General features: G+C 41.0%; 4 long non-coding RNA genes across 4 annotated transcripts; 1 reads left to right on the top strand and 3 right to left on the bottom strand.

Moving 5' to 3' along the window:
• The first annotated feature begins 678 nt into the window (after positions 1-678).
• LOC136183106 (uncharacterized) lies at positions 679-3,884 on the top strand. The gene is made up of 3 exons (XR_010668918.1): positions 679-1,622; positions 2,796-3,374; positions 3,795-3,884. It is a non-coding gene; the product is annotated as an uncharacterized lncRNA (long non-coding RNA).
• On the bottom strand, positions 1,347-2,939 carry LOC136183105 (uncharacterized). The gene is made up of 5 exons (XR_010668917.1): positions 2,816-2,939; positions 2,441-2,677; positions 2,198-2,346; positions 2,015-2,106; positions 1,347-1,486 (listed from the first exon to the last, which is right to left on the bottom strand). It is a non-coding gene; the product is annotated as an uncharacterized lncRNA (long non-coding RNA).
• An 89-nt stretch (positions 3,885-3,973) lies between the features above and the next one.
• LOC136183107 (uncharacterized) lies at positions 3,974-4,945 on the bottom strand. Its single transcript, XR_010668919.1, has 4 exons — positions 4,812-4,945; positions 4,453-4,608; positions 4,198-4,373; positions 3,974-4,100 (listed from the first exon to the last, which is right to left on the bottom strand). It is a non-coding gene; the product is annotated as an uncharacterized lncRNA (long non-coding RNA).
• Positions 4,946-6,251: 1,306 nt separating this feature from the next.
• On the bottom strand, positions 6,252-15,837 carry LOC136183104 (uncharacterized). The gene is made up of 3 exons (XR_010668916.1): positions 15,612-15,837; positions 9,450-9,551; positions 6,252-6,731 (listed from the first exon to the last, which is right to left on the bottom strand). It is a non-coding gene; the product is annotated as an uncharacterized lncRNA (long non-coding RNA).
• Between the last annotated feature and the right edge of the window lie 153 nt (positions 15,838-15,990).

Raw genomic sequence — 15,990 nt, 5'->3', positions numbered from 1 at the left:
CCGGACTCCAGAGCGAGCAGGAGGAACAGACAGAGAGAGCGATGAAGTCAAGTGCTAAATGTCTAGGTCTTACCATAAAACTGACTATGAGATACACGTGTATGAAACGGGAGTAAACACAATACTGTTCAGGGAATAGCTTCGGAGGTCGGGGAAGTTAGTGTGAGAATAATACTGCGAGTCTGCGGTAACTTCCGTTTTTCAAAATAAGGTGTTCACAATTAAAAAACAAAACAAAACAGTTTTTTTGGAGAAAACAATAATTATATATATTTGCTTACCTAAGTAAACAGTGATTCTGATATTGCACAGGTACTATGAAGTACTTTTACTGTGTGCTTTCTGAGAAATCCACTGTCAAAGTCCCTTATAAATCACTATAATGAGCCTTTTTTTCTGACTTTGATGTCTTGTAAAAACATTTTCCTCCATAAGTACACAATGATTCTGATATGGTTGGACTTAGTACTTCTTAGACTACATGCACAGGTACTATGAAGTACTTTTACTTACCATGAAACTTAGAATAGCCTTAACAACAACAACAACAACACAAAGCACTGTCAGTAAAATAGTGGTGGTATGAATTTCTATCACGCAAACTACTGGTGTGTATAAGGAATTATACAAACACAAGATTAATAACATACATAATCTTGAGAGTCACGTCTGTTGTATTCATTGTTGTTGTTGATGCTCTGTTTGTTTCTATCCATCTCTTTCTTTCTACATCTCCCTCTATCCCAGTTTACAAGCCCAGCCTAAATATTTAAAGCCTTTGAGCCCAGCGTAGTTTCAGCAGACGTCCGTTCAACATGAGTCCGGTTCTGCTTGCGGTTTCTGACTCCTAAACGCAGTTTTTTTCTTGCCACTGTAACTTCGCTAAATGTTGCTTAGTGCTCACATTTTAGACAGTCGAGCAAAATATAAGAAGGTAAAAACAACTGAATGATATGTAAAAAGCCAAAAATGAGTTTTATTTTGCAGAAATTACACAGAAACTTTATGGACACAAGCAGCCCTTTCCATTCATTCAGACTCAAAATAAAACAACAATTTAAACTTTTGTTTAACGGTTTCACTGAAGACATTTGATTGATTTATAAAGAGTGAAACAGAAGTGCGGATGTATAAATGTGTGTTGTACACATATTCGTCTGCCTGTGTCTTCCCTCTCACATGAAGGGTGTGGGGGTCTCTCAGCAAAGGGAGCTGATCTCGCTCTTGCTGCAGCCCCACTTGCAGCAGGCGTTGGACAGGCCCACCACCACGTCCCGGCCCTTGCGGTCAGCCTTGCGAAGGGCTTCCAGGATCTCCTCTGTGATGAAAGAACGGGCCTTCCTGCTAAACACGTCCCCCTGGTTGTCTCTGGGTGTGATGCTTAAATCTCTGGTCCCCTGGAGGAGACCCTCCACCACAAAGTTGTGACTCACGCCCTCTGAGGATTCATCCTGACGGGAGCTGAATGGGTCCTCTGAAGAATCTGCTGCACGGAAACAAGAGGAAGCGTCATAAAACATGCAGGCTTCTCTAATACAGGGGAAACAGTTTAATCATTTTCTGTATAAAATCAAATGTAGAAATGATGGAGCATGTGAGTGACACAAGCCGGAGGGACATGGGTAAGTTTACTGAATTATGTCCTGAAGTTGTACATTCATTTTATAGTATATAGTACAGTATAGTACCTGCCCAGTGTTTCCGAGTGCATACATAACAATAATAATAATAATAATAGAATGTACATAAGATCGGGGTATTAGATTTGTTTATTCAAATATAACATAAATAAATATAAATAATAAATCCAAATAATAGCATAACATGTTTCCCCTTTGGCATCTTACTACAGACTGTGACAGCCTGACAGAAAGCCAGTTGTGCCTTACTTTCAAATTATATACAGAGCGCTCATTTGACTGCTCCACAGCCTACTTGTTGCAAAGTTTGCAAGATGTGTTTGAACATTTTATTTTATGGGGCTTTCTGAAAAAATATTCCAATGCCCTATTACATGAGAAGGCCTCAGGATGGGGTCCGTTTATGGAGATCCTCAGGCAGGCAGCCAGGTGTTCACCTTGAAGCTGGTTTCAGGTCTGTTTTCACCTGAGGATAAAGCAAAGAAAATACCACAAACTGCACTAATATGAAGAAAATGCATGATTATTTGTTGTCCTGTTCAAGGTCATGCTCTTACCCTGTTCACCGTTGAGAAATCACGTTGTAATTGACACAGGAAACGGGTAAAACAAGTGCAATGCCTGCAAGGAGGCTCAGACAGGGGTAGAGGTTGGTCCACTCATCAAACTCGCTTGCCAGCAGACTCATGATCTCCTGGTTATTGTTCTTGAAACAACATTTGGTTTACCAAGGCATTAGTCTATGTGTGTGTATTGTGAACTGTAGTTGATTGTAGTCAGAATCAGCTTAATTGACCCACCGTGAATGCCCCAGGAAGGACATGATTTTTGAACGAGGACCACTCCTGCAGGACCTCATTCTCATGTTCAGGGCAACATTTCCTGCGAGTCCGCAGATGAGAGATGTTGATTGTATCATCTTGTAGAGTGGTTGATTGCGGTGCGGGTCCCAAGATACTGAAGGCCCCAAGAATGTCCAGATCATGAAACCTCCTCTCCAGGTGTGTTTCCAGGCCAGTTATGTAAGGGTGGATGACCTACAATGAATAAATCAACATATTTTAAGAAAGAGCCTACACCCACTGTTACCTCCGTCATTAAGGGCCAGGCCATAGTCTATTCAGGAGTATAAATTCCATTTTCTCTCATTCATAGTTTCAAAATTGGACATTTACCTCTCGCTGGGTTCTGGCTCACTGCTCCTCCCTCAGCGCTTCATGACATCTCGCCCTCTCCTATTCCTCTCCTCCTCGTGCTGGCTCCGAGTCCTTGGGGATCATCGAGGTCCTGATGGAGGCGAGGCAGGCATGATCCAGGGAGTGGAGTCTGTCCAGCCAGAGACTGAATTGTGACAGGAACCTATATATAAAAAAGAAAAGATGCTGTTAAGTATTGGTCAGACCTGCAAACAACCCTCATTTCAATGTGTGAAATCAAACAGATTTGAATAAATAGATGATAATATAGATAATAAACACATTAAGCTTACCTGCTCCTTGATTTGTAAAAAGTTGACATTTGCTTTTTGAAAGATTTTGGACAGACATGCGAGGTGGGGCAAAACATCAGCCTGGAGGTAAACTGCTGCCGCTTTATCTGTATGTAGCACAGAATGTGTAGGGTCCCTTTGCCACTGGACATCTTCTCATCTCTGCCTCCTCTGCCAAGGCTCCAAGGAATGCACTCAAGTTCCTCAGTAGGGTCTCGATGACCCTGTGCTGAAAGAGCCAGCTTGTATCCTTCACTTCCTGAAAATGTTGCAATAAAGGACAGAATGATTAGTTATGAATAGACAGAAGATAACTACAATGGTATCAAATAACTATTACCTTTATTTTCAGATCACTGACACCCAGGGTAGCCGATGCTGCCCCGAGTGTTGCAGTACGATTTGCACTGTTTCTGAAAAATAAATGAAGTTCTTAAAGGTGGTCCCTATTCACCCCCATTGAATAGGGACCCCATTCACACGCCGCCAAAATGTATATAAAATCAATGAGTGACAAGCATGGGATACAACAGACAAAACAAGCTCACATAGGCATTAAATATTTACCTGTCATCACGGCTGCCCCCTCAGTCCCAAGTCCATAGAGTTTCTCTGTTGGGAGGCCCTTCCTCAAGATTACATCCTTGATGGCTGTCACAACACAGAGTCTGCTTTGCCATCGTCAATAGAGACCAAGTCCAGGAATTGACTCAACACATGTCCCTCTTTATCCAGGTATCTGAGAGAAAGCAAAGGCAAGTATTTAGTATTAAAAGTTCATTCGGACCAAGGATGTATGCAATTCTAAAATCAGACAAAATAAATGGTCCTATAGCAGACATGCAAATGAAGCAGTCTGGACATAGAGACATCAGTGCTAGCCTGGAAGTCGGCTCCTCGATGACTCCTGCTAAGATCTCAAGCATTCCGTCAATGATACGATGAGATCTATAATTATTCCTCTGGTCAATCTGACGTTGGGAAAAGTAAAATATAAAATATTTAAAAAATGTATTCATTAATGTTAAGATTGAATTAAATTTGAAATTATGGCTAGGGGACCTTTACCTTTAATCTCTTGAAATAGTTACATCCTAGAAGCTCAGCCAGGCTCAACAGCTTTGGGTAGTTTGTGTGGGGGGCCAGTTACTTTTTTATGAGCCAGTAAAGGCCCTTGAACCCACCAATGATTGCCTCGTGCTCTAAAACAACAGTTGGCTCAGAGGAATCCATCATTGAGATGCCTGTAAATGACAAAGTTATTAAAAATGGATTTGAATATACTGAAGTTATTACAAAACGGCTGTTGAAATCAGAACCCACCAGATGAAACAAGAGGCCTGACATCTGATGCTCTCCTGGTGGTGCTTCAGTGACGTGCCGTTCCAAGTAATCTTTTCTGTATACAGTCACTCCGACCTCAAGAAAAGCTCTCTTTGCCCTGCCTTTCTTATTTGCAGCACAGTCAACAAAACATCCCTAAAAAGTAAAGCAATCATTGATCAAATTAGCTAAATATCCACAGATATACCTGTTAATTTATTCTTTTTTTGTGATTGAATTATGCACAACACAATAAGATCACATATAATAACAAGTAGCTAAGGAAATAAGAAAGAAAATGGGGGGAAAAAAAGATTATTCATGATAGAACAAATTATGCAGGTAAAAATGTAACTTACCATGCTGTGTGTGGTACAGCCAAGTCTTTGAGGCATTCTCAGCCACTCTGGATCAGTGCCTCTGTGCTTGATGTCCTGTCTACAAAGCACAGAAGAATAGAAATGAGGCCTATTTCTAAGGAAATGTGCTTTTCTGACCTGACCTGCTTCTGCATCTGTGTTTGCTGTTGTCCTCCTCTCCTATTTCTCTCTCTCCATTACCCACATCCTATCCCATCCTGACTCTCCCTAGCAGTGCTTTTAGCTCTCGCAGCAATGTGTACTGTGTAACTATATTAATAACCATATTAATTTTCACTGAACTCATTTACAGAATATAGCAGTAGAAATATAAAATATAAATAACATATGGAATGAAAATAAGATATAAAGCACATAGATATAAAGTATAAGAAATAGTTTGAAGAATACAGCCATGTACTGAGCTCATGTTAATAATAAATGAGTTACTGTATGTTCTGTACTAAAGCACAGAGAGTTGGGACCTGTTAATGATTTAAATAATTCAGGTTATATTTGTTTCATGTTAAGATGAAGTACTATCCACAATAAGCTGCTTAATTTTTCCTCACCCAAAATCTGAGATCATTTGATGTGGAATATCATTGTGTGAGTGAGTGAGAGAGCTGAAAATAGAATGATTACAATAAGGTTTATCTTCTTAACTTTGAATAGATGTTGATTACCTGAATACTGGACCTTTGTTGTCTGGGTAGTACACTGTTGAATTTATAAATGTAATCTTACACACAGATGAATACAGAAAAATAGATGAGAACAAAAAAAATGATTTAATGAATAACTGATATTTTCTCTCTTTCTTTGCCATCCTGAAGACCCCTCACTAAAAGTCCATGTTCTCCTGGATCCGTGTCACATGTTCGAGCTTCTTCAGAATGACATTTCAACAGTCAAAGTTCTGGTGAGAGAAGATCGCCAGCAGATAAGACAGCAGTACATCAAGGAGCTCCACAAGCTTCAGGAGGAGGAGGAGGGTTTGCACCTTGGAAGACTGTATTCATGCTTCAGCTGTTCAAATAAAAATAGATCTCCTCCAAACAACTTGCAATCAAACCATTTTCTTCCCATTTTAAAACCCTTTGTCCAGTTTAGATGGGAGAAGTTGATATTATGTGATATTGATCTGGGAAGACTACATTTCTAAATCATTTTTAACTGTGCTTTTATTCACAAGTTATTGATCTTATTTACTCTCCATGTATATTGATTTAAGAATGGGGCTGTGTTTAAGGTCATCATTTTGCAATGACTCTGTTCCATCCCATTTTAAGAAATGAACTGCATTAGTATTTATCAAAAGAATAAAAAGTTGTGTAAAAGTAGACTTCCTTCCCTAAGCTATTGAGTTGAGCATTAATGCACATTTTAGTCTTGTCATTTCAAATCTGAAATGTATACTCATAAGTAGACATAAAGGAGTGCATTTATATAGAAATATTTATTTAATCTGAAAAACAACATTAAAAAAAGTCTGTTTTTATAGCAGAGATTAACATGTTTACAGCTTGGTACAAAACAAACAAATAGGTGTGATTAGCTCATGTCTCGATCGACACACACTGTACGGGGGGTGAATGTTTTGATGACTCATCAGTTTTGATTTGATGAAGGATAAGAGTTATTCACAATAAGGCGTGTAGCTGACCAGCTTGACAGGCGGGCGCGGTGTAACGGTTTGTCAAGAGGCTTAAAACACGTCTCAGCTCTCAGTCTGTGGGTGTCATCACTCAGGCCATCCGGGGGAGACCTCCCTCACAGCGAGCTGTTGAAGAGAAGCAACCGAAATCCACCCCAGAAGAACCAACAAATGCAGATGTTGTTGAAGCTCAGGTTTCTTCCTCTGTCTCTGCAGCTCTCTGGGCACCTCGACGGACCAGTCACCAATAATCCACACTGTGTCTATAGGAGAAATACAAAGGTGTTCAATTAATGCCTCAGACAAGACAAAATGTACAGTTAACTACATGTGACAGTTCAGGGTGTTTTTTTTGTTATTAGCCACATCTGCAGGAATAATATTGAACAAGGTAGCTGCAGCTCATCATAATAGATGCCAGTCTTAGACACTATTTTTTCTAATACTTAAATTTTTTGGTGTGAAGCTGACACTGTCCACAGACTCCATGACTTCACGGGGTTCAATAGAAAACAAATGTCTTATAATAAATGACAAAGGGTTTTTAATTGAGGATATGCTGGCAGAGGTAGGGGCATCACTGATCATCCCCCCACTAAAAACCGCCCCTCAGCTCAGCACATCAGACACTGGAAAAACTCAAGCTATTGCCTGCCTGAGAGTGTTGGTGGAGAGGATAATACGACGTGTCAAGGAATACCATATCTGGGATGGGGTTGTTCCTCTCTCCTTGGCCGGCTCCATCAACCAACTATGGGCAGTTTGCTGCCTGTTGACGAACTACCAAGGCCCCCTGGACATCAAAGGTGACAAGCCTGTCTAGCTGGTTGGATTTAGCACATTCCCCAGTTATTAATGACAATTAATCAAATGTAATGTATACATGAATTGTATATCTGTAATGTATATTATTTTGTTTATATGTTATTTACATTACAAATCAAGAGATTAACACATGAATTGTATATATGTGATGTTCATTATTTTGTGTATGATATGTTACTTATTTACATTACAAAGTCAAGAGATTAACATTTGAATAAAAAAGAAGTAAACACAGACCCTCACATCACATATTCCTCATTTTTATCTAAAATGGGATCACAGCATGTCAAGTAGAATAACTATTTAGTGCAGCATAAAAAACAGAACTGTAGTCAGTTACACAAATACATTTTAGTTTTAATTCATTAAAAGGCACATGTAAACATTTCATTTAACATTAATTAAACAGTCTTATTTACAAGGTTATGATTTTTCACTCAACAATTCATAAACTGCATTGATAGCACATACAGTACTCAATGTTTGGACTTGAGAAACACATCCATATAGATGTTGTAATAGAACATGTCAAGCTGCTGCCTCATTGAACGAATGGTGTCTTCATCCCTCCAGACCCTCTGAACTGTGAGATCTGTGTGTGTGCGTGTCAGTTACAAAGTCACACCACTCCAGTCCGCTGATGGCAAGTTGGCCCTGAACCTGCCAGTAATATTTATGACCCTTTTTAAGTGTGGCCTGACCTCTGAGTGGTGTTAGGTGCTTAACCTCAGCAACAGAATCGGTACTGCAGCATTTCACTTCCACCAGTCCAAATGGTGGAGTTTCAGTCGGGTCAAAAACTTTGCCATCTGGGCTGACACCAAGGTGAAGTGCATCAGGGTGCACAATGAAGACAAATTAAACAAATCAGAAAACTGTTTTATTATGTCAGGCTCCTGCTTCAGACCCCTTTTCATTGCCAGGGTCTGTGGCGCTCCTTTAAGAATATGCGCTGCCAGGGCTTTTGCTGAGAACTCACCAAGTACATGACATGCCTCCCTGAACCTGCTGGCAGTCACTCTTGGCTTTCGTACTGAGACCCACAGCGGGCTGACAGACTGTTGCCTGGTCTCAGCTTCTATGGCAGCAGAGAGTTCGTGAGACACCTTTAGGCTCTCAAGGTGGTAATGCTGCTCATAGTCAGCAGTAAACTCAAAGTCAGCTAGAAACCTGTAGCCTTCAACAGGCAGCAGAGGGAATTCTGGGGCATTTGGATGTTTCATTATTTCCCTAGTAGCCTCTAAGGGGCACTGGTATGATAGAACTGATCCGAAGGGCACAAGACCAAATTTGGACTCCACCATGGTGAGTTCCTCAAGTCCATGAAGAATCTTACAGATCCCCAGCTGTGGCTAAATGTCTTTCAATTTCTCTCCAACAGACATCACACCCGGGTCAGGAAGGGGCCCCACCACACAAGATTATATGAGGATTCATCAGTTATATTTTGTGTGTTTTTAATAGAACTGCCAACTGCAATTGTTTGCACACCTCTGCTGGAGACTCTGCTCTTCCTCTTCCTCCCATCAAGGTCCTGACCACCTCCCCCCCCTCTCTCAGCTCCTCATCAGCAGCTTCAAAGGACAGCCCACCCTCACCCTCACCCCGCTCACTGTCCCACTCTCACTCTTACTACCAGCCAGGTACAAAGAGAACTCTCCAGACTCCACATCAGAAAAGCCAGTGGACCAGACAACATCAGTCCCAGGATCCTCAAGGTGTGTGCGTATATACATAGATATATATACATATATACTGTACATTCTATATATTTATTATTATACTAGTCTATATTATATAACATTTCATTATATTACACTATATTGTTCATATTGCACTATATTATACCATTTATTTATCATACCAAGTCACTTTAATCATCACTTGTCACTTTATCTTGTCATTCTCTTCAAATACTGTTTCAATTCTCAATTCCCCCCAGTTAACTTCAACATTCATTTTTGTACTGTATATACCCCCTGTTTTTATTTTTTATTTTTATTTTTATTTATCTCATCTATTCTGTTTAATGTGTATTTGAGCTTTCTTGTCTGTGCTGCTGTAACGCCCGAATTTCCCCTCTGGGGATCAATAAAGTATTATCCTATCCTATCCTATCCTAGATGTTTAGAATAACATTCATATGGTTGACTCACCTGAATATGCTGCATACAAGGTGGATTTTACACCTGATTTGACACCAACTTCAATTTTGGTTTCCGAACCACCATCTCATCCACTGACTCTGGCTGGATCCCCTGTTAAATGGCAACAAAGACATTTCAATTAATATAATATACAGGAAAAGATTAAAAGTTCCATTACAAAAGTTAAATTGTAGTAAGACACCAAATTGGGAGACAGTATATTGTTAGGGTTAAAATGTTTTGATTTCTTTTGACAGAAACAGAAGACATTGTGTAGTAGCCTACATCAGAATGGTGGGTGGCATAGATCAACTCTGAAAAAAACAGTCAACCTAAGATAACTTGCAAATAATCACTTTTTCCATGTCATTTTCTGGTTCAAGTCAATTACTTTATTTATTCTTTTTCAAATTGGATTTTTTTTTATAGTCGAATTAAGAATTCGTGTTAGGGGAACCGGAGCACCCGGAGTAAACCTAAATAAGAGAGACAAGGATTAAAAGGTAGAAAAGGGAAAGCTAGGGTCTAATATTAATTACTTTTCAATAAGTTGTGCAGTTGTTGTGCACTATTTATAATTTCAACAATCAACTTTATCAGCTTCAGTTTTTATAGAACTGAGGGAATAAGGTGATAAAGTGAAAGGTTTGGGGAGGGGGTGGAGCTAAAGGGGGAGATAAAAGGGGAGAAAATGAACGGTTGGTGAGGTATAGAGGGGGGGCTATTCCAAGACTTCGCAGTCACAGCAACAGAGGAATCGCCATGGAGTATTTTTCTCCTCCTTCTTCTTGCCCTTATTTGACTTGACTCCAACTTGCTGCACTTTATTCATCCTCAGTTTCTTAAACCAGCTCCACCTATTTGACTTGACTCTGACTTGTTCTTCAGAAATAGTTGGCTGCACATTATTCTTTTTCTGTTTGATGAAGATGCTCCACCACTTTGACTTCTTCTCTGCTTCTTGCTCAACAAAGCTTTCCTCTGTATTAGCAAACTCATAAAGTTCATCCATTTCCAAATGATTGCGAAGGGACGGAGTTGTGTCCATATTAATTATCCCCTGCTCTGTGTCGATCTTTTCATTGCTCCGCCACTTGACTGACTTCTTCTCTGGGACTTCACTTTTGATATCTGCATTTCTGTGGCTCCTTGAAGTGTCAATTTGTTTGCAAAGGCTTTTGAGAACATCTTTCAATGTCCTTATGACACCTTTGAACACCCCTCTGCATGCTCTGCAGTTTGGGCACTTGGCACAGGTACCAGAATGGACAACAAAGGGTTGTTTTAAATCTTTCATAGCCTTTAAGATAATGGAGTCATCGCCATTGGTGAACATATTGAGGAAAGCCTCTGCAAATGTGGGAGTAACTCTGATCGATGCGTCAGCACCAACCACTTCCCAGAAAGCCTCGCTGAAGGAGCCTTTTAAATTCTGTTCCATTTTTTCATTGTAGATTTTACTGGCCCTTCTATGACCTAAACCTAAGTTCAACTCGTTGCAAACTATATCATCAAAATACAATGAAGTGACTGTCTCTACGGAAAATCTCAGCACATCTGCATACATGCTGGTCAGCTTCTTCTTCCCCTCCATGTCCAATATGCCTCTGCTTAAATCATTTTTTTGCCTCTTAGTAAGGCTGTCAAAGAATGACTTGAATATAATACAAAAGCTATTTTTCAGTAGCATTACTTTCTCAGCAAAGTGTTCCTCTTCATCATCCATTTCCAAATGATTGCAAAGGGACGAAGTTGTGTCCATATTAATTATCCCCTGCTTTGTGTTGATCGTTATAAAGATGCTGCTTCCTTTTCCATGTTAGATGGATCCATTGTGCTTTGTTTGAGATTAGACTTTTTCTGTTGAGAGCTTTTTAAAGTTTTCTCCTTCCTTCCTTTCTTTTTGTTTGATTTCATGACTGTTCGCTATGATGGACTTCTCTGGGTTCAGTTAAAGGGATATAGTTATTCTGATAAATTTGACTGTCTGTTCACAATCTTGATCTGAAAATCCTAAATCTAATTATAAGCGAGTTATGGATTGTTACATCACACATCAAAGTGTCTACTCAACCCTGTTGACACAATGATGACGTATGTTAGCGATCGTACGCGCCTGCGCAGTTTGGCACCGGAAGTACGGCGAGGTGCGCGAAACTATGCGAGGGGATTTACAACAAAATATTATGATACCTAAACCAGCTGACTTTGTCAAGTTGTAAAACACTTCCAGGTTCGTATGGTATTAGAAACTACAGAAGTTAAGAGCACAAGTCAGTCATCAGTGGTCATATTTATAAAATGTCAAACAAGAAGACAGACTTTGAGTTAGCCTATGTGTCGTAAAATGACAAACTGGCAAGCTTAAAACAAGGATACAAGACCACTTTGTAAGAGGCCAGGGTCGTTATTAACAAGACAGAAAACTAGCAAAGTGAACCTATATGACAGGGCACATTTCATATTGTGTCTTTGGCTTGCTAGTGTTACACCCCTGTAGCTCAGTAGTCCCATGACAGCTCTCAGCTCTCCCACAGTCTTTGGTTTCTTCTCCTTTAAAGCTCTGACAGCAAGCGTATCAGCAGGGTCCATTTTGCTGCCCTCTGCAGATATACGTCCTAAATAACGAACCTCACGCTTGAAGACTTCACACTTACTTGGTTTCAACTTTATCCCATGCTGACGTAGTCGCTGTAACACTGTTCTCACATCCTCAACATGGTCCTCAAATGATTTGCTAAAGACAAGCGTGTCATCCAGGTATGGTATGAAGATCTCATCACGCAGCCCTTCCAAACATTCTTCCATACATCGCTGGAAGGCAGCTGGGGCATTCATCAAACCAAAGGGTATTCGAATCCATTCATAAAGACCCCAAGGTGTCACAAAAGCTGTCATAGGTCTGCTTTCTTTAGCCATGAAGCCCTGATGGTAAGCTTTACCTTGATCTAAGAGAGAGAACCAGGAATTTCCACCTAGGCCATCCATGATGTCTTGCACTCTGGGAATCGGTTGGCGATCAGGAAGGGTTTTCTTGTTCACTTCACGGAAGTCAATACACAGCCGCAGAGTTCCATCTTTTTTTCGTACACAAACCACTGGTGATGCATACGGTGAGTTTGACTTCTCCACCCAGCCTTGTGCGATGAGGTCATGCAAGTAATCTTTCATCTCTCTGTAAAGTGGCTTAGGTACAGAGAGGTATGTTTTTGCGACAGGTTCAGTGTCTTTCAGAGATATGCTGAGTTGCAGTTTCTCTATGCAGCCGATATCATCATCTGTTTTTGAGAATGAAGCCGACTCCTCTCTCAACATCTGGTGAGCTATCTCCTTCTCGGGTTCGCTGAGGTGGCTCAGATTCACAGGTGGGTCCCATAAATTGTCATTACTGTGTTTCTTTTCAACTCTGATGTGATTCATAGTTGCTGGAGGTGGAGGGCGGCAACCCTCTAGCATGGAAGCTGGATAAACTGCCTGAATCTGCTGCACAGTCCCAATCACAGTCCTTCCTGCCAGCACTATGTCATGGTCTGTAGGATTCTGTACACTAACAGTAATAGATGGTTTATTACCTTTTCCCACTTTTACAAGCGTGTCACAGAATTGAAGTCCCTCAGCCCAGCGTGGGTTCACATCTGGCTCAAAGATAAGTGTTGTATCTTCATCTGGTGCAGACACATTTACATGGCACTCAACTTTGACAGACATGTGTTTTGGTATGTTGATCCTGTCTTTTTTTGTCTTCACAACATATTCATGATTTTGCTCAACACTTACTTGCTGTACAAAGGCTTCTGCTTGGTTTGGCTTGAGATCAGGGAATGCTGCCCTCACTGCGTGACTGAGGCGTTCTCTGTTGTTAGAGCTGGACTGTTTTGATTCACTGTTTATAATGAGATCGATAACATTAGAGCCAATTATGGGACGAAACAGATTGTTACCTTTCATCACAAGTGTTGGAACTATAACTTCTGTGGTGACTGCTTCTCCTGGAGCTAGTCTGAAAGTAATCTTCACCCAGCCTGCATATGGTATATTCTCACCATTTGCTGCCACAATGTCAAGAGTATCTGCACTGTCCAGAATTTCAGAAATGTCTCTCAGTCTCAAGTCTGGTACGTGTTCTTGTTTCCATTGTTCATCCATTATTGTTACTTGGGAACCTGAGTCCCACAAAGCTTGAACTCTTTCATGTTGAATGTAACAGTCGATCACATATTTTTTTCCTACCAGAGGAGCCACTTTTGCTTGTTTTCTTCCTTTTGAGTGAGTGTTCACAGTCATACATGAAAATGGCACACATTTTTCTTGGTGCACAGCCCAACCATTAACTTGACATGACTTAGAACAGTAGAGTTCATTTTTACATGATGCACATTGTTTCAGTCTCATCTCTTCACCTTCTTTCCCACAGTGAGCACAGTGCTGGGACCTCTCTGTATGACTGGTCACTCCCTGTCCCGCGCGAGCGACCTTTCCCCGTTTAAAGGGTCACCTCCAACATGTCTTTGTCCTCTAGCTCGACAACCAGCCAGGAAATGCTCACTGCTGCCGCACCTGAAACAGTGTGTACAGTAGTCCTCAGCTCCCCGCTGTTGACAGCTAAAACATCTCCTCATACGTCTCTGATTTTGTGGTGGGAAGCTGCGCTGTGGGGCAAACTTTTGCTGATACTGTGCAGTCTCACCTCTCTGTCCGGGGCCAGGCGTGTACCAGTATCTCTGGGGCAATTCTTGCATCTGATGACCTGGGAACTGCTGAGCTGATGTGCCATCCAATCCTCTTGTTTGAGGCTGCTGATCTCTATACATGTACTGGGGCTGCTGCATAGACTCTCTTATCTGGGATACTTCGACTTTAAGATCTTTCAGCAAAGTCATTTCAGACCTCATTTCTTCAAGCTGAGTCAATACAGTTGAGGGAATTTTACCTGAGTTCTGTTGAGTTGATGGTTTTTCATTCTTTTCAACAGGAGCAGTGTTGGACTGGGCTGAGTGAATATTTATAGGACGTTGTTGTCCCAACAGCTTCCTTTTATTTTGGCTCTCCGTCTCATAAGCACATGCTGTGTTCATTCGCTCAAGTAACAGTTCATCAGAGATGTCAGTTTGTTCAAGGTATGGTCGAAGGTCACGTTTTATGTTATCATTTTGTAGCCCAGTTAACACAGTGTGAAGAAACATGTTCTGTACTAAACCTGGGTCATATTTGAGGCCTGACTCTGCTTCTTGTGAGGCAAACAAAATCTTTTGTCTGAGGTCAAAAGCACGAATGAGGAAGTTCTGCGGAGTTTCTTTGATGCCTTGAACTTCTGAGGTCAGCTGTTTGTAGAGTTCGGTTGCACTCTTTTCCTGGTAATGAGAACGAAGTATCCGTCTTAATGTGGGTACGGTCAAGTTAGCTTTTCCCTCTAGGTAGCTACGAATTTGCATGCCAGGGGAGATTGCTTTTATCACGGCATCCACAATCTCAGATTCTGGAACTCCTTTGCTCAGGCCATGTTCGATTTGTCGAGCTAAACTTGAAAAAGTGAGTCTCTCCTTCTGTCCAGGCTCACCAATTTAACCAGATATTTTAAAGTCTTTATGCCAAGGTGGATGACAGTGAGATGCGCTCTGTGTAGATGTTCTGCTAGAAGCCTTGTTGTTGATATCTATATTTTCTTGATCATCTGTTTTCCCGTGCCCCTGTGTTGTCGTCAACTGAAGCTGCAGAGCCTCAATTTCTTTCACTAGCCTTTCCTCTTCTTGATTTCGTTCTCTTTGTTGCTCTGTTAATTGTGTTCCTTGGGCATTTATCTGTCCTGATTTATCTTTCTTTTCAGCTACCTGGAGCTCAGAAATTGTGTCTTGTAGATGGAGTAAGTCAGACATACCTTTGTCCTCCAGTTTCTCTAACTCCGCTCTCTGGATGTGGTTTGAAATGAGTGTGATGAGTGCTGCACGACCCTTGCCAGTGACATGCTCAAATTCTGGGCCTGCGATGAAGAGATTGTCACGTAATTCCACCAAAATGGCTCTGGACAGCGCACACAATCCTCCTATTATTTCAAGCTGTAACTTCTCTAACTCTGATGAATCCATCTTTCAACAGAAGAGCTTAGGTGTCTGGGTTAAGTAGTGCCTTTGACCTTTGAGGAGTGGTAGTTGCCCTCCTAGTATGTCGTGATACCTCAGATTGCATGCACACTTTTCTCAGGTGTCGGGATACCACTGCAGCCGGTTCACCTCCTGCTCTCGATGTCTGGTAGATGTAAAAGGGCTGTACGATGCTCTGGGACATCAATCTCGAGTAGACACTGGCCCAGGCAACACACAATCCCAGCGGTGCCTCCAAATGTTACACCCCTGTACAGCGTACTGTAAGGGGAGAAATAAAGAAGAAAGAAACAAACACGTTGTTGCTGGCTTTCATTCAATGGTGTAATGAATAATATGCAATAACACATCATATTATCATTGTACAATATTATACACTTAGATGAACATACATGCACTGTTTAATACCTTTACATCTGTCATATAACAGGCTAGTATTTCTCAATATTGTA

This window comes from Labrus bergylta, chromosome 16 (genome assembly GCF_963930695.1).
Source record: "Labrus bergylta chromosome 16, fLabBer1.1, whole genome shotgun sequence".
NCBI classification, from domain to species: Eukaryota; Metazoa; Chordata; class Actinopteri; order Labriformes; family Labridae; genus Labrus; species Labrus bergylta.
Note: the sequence above shows the minus strand (reverse complement) of the source record. Positions and strands in the feature narration are given on the sequence as shown.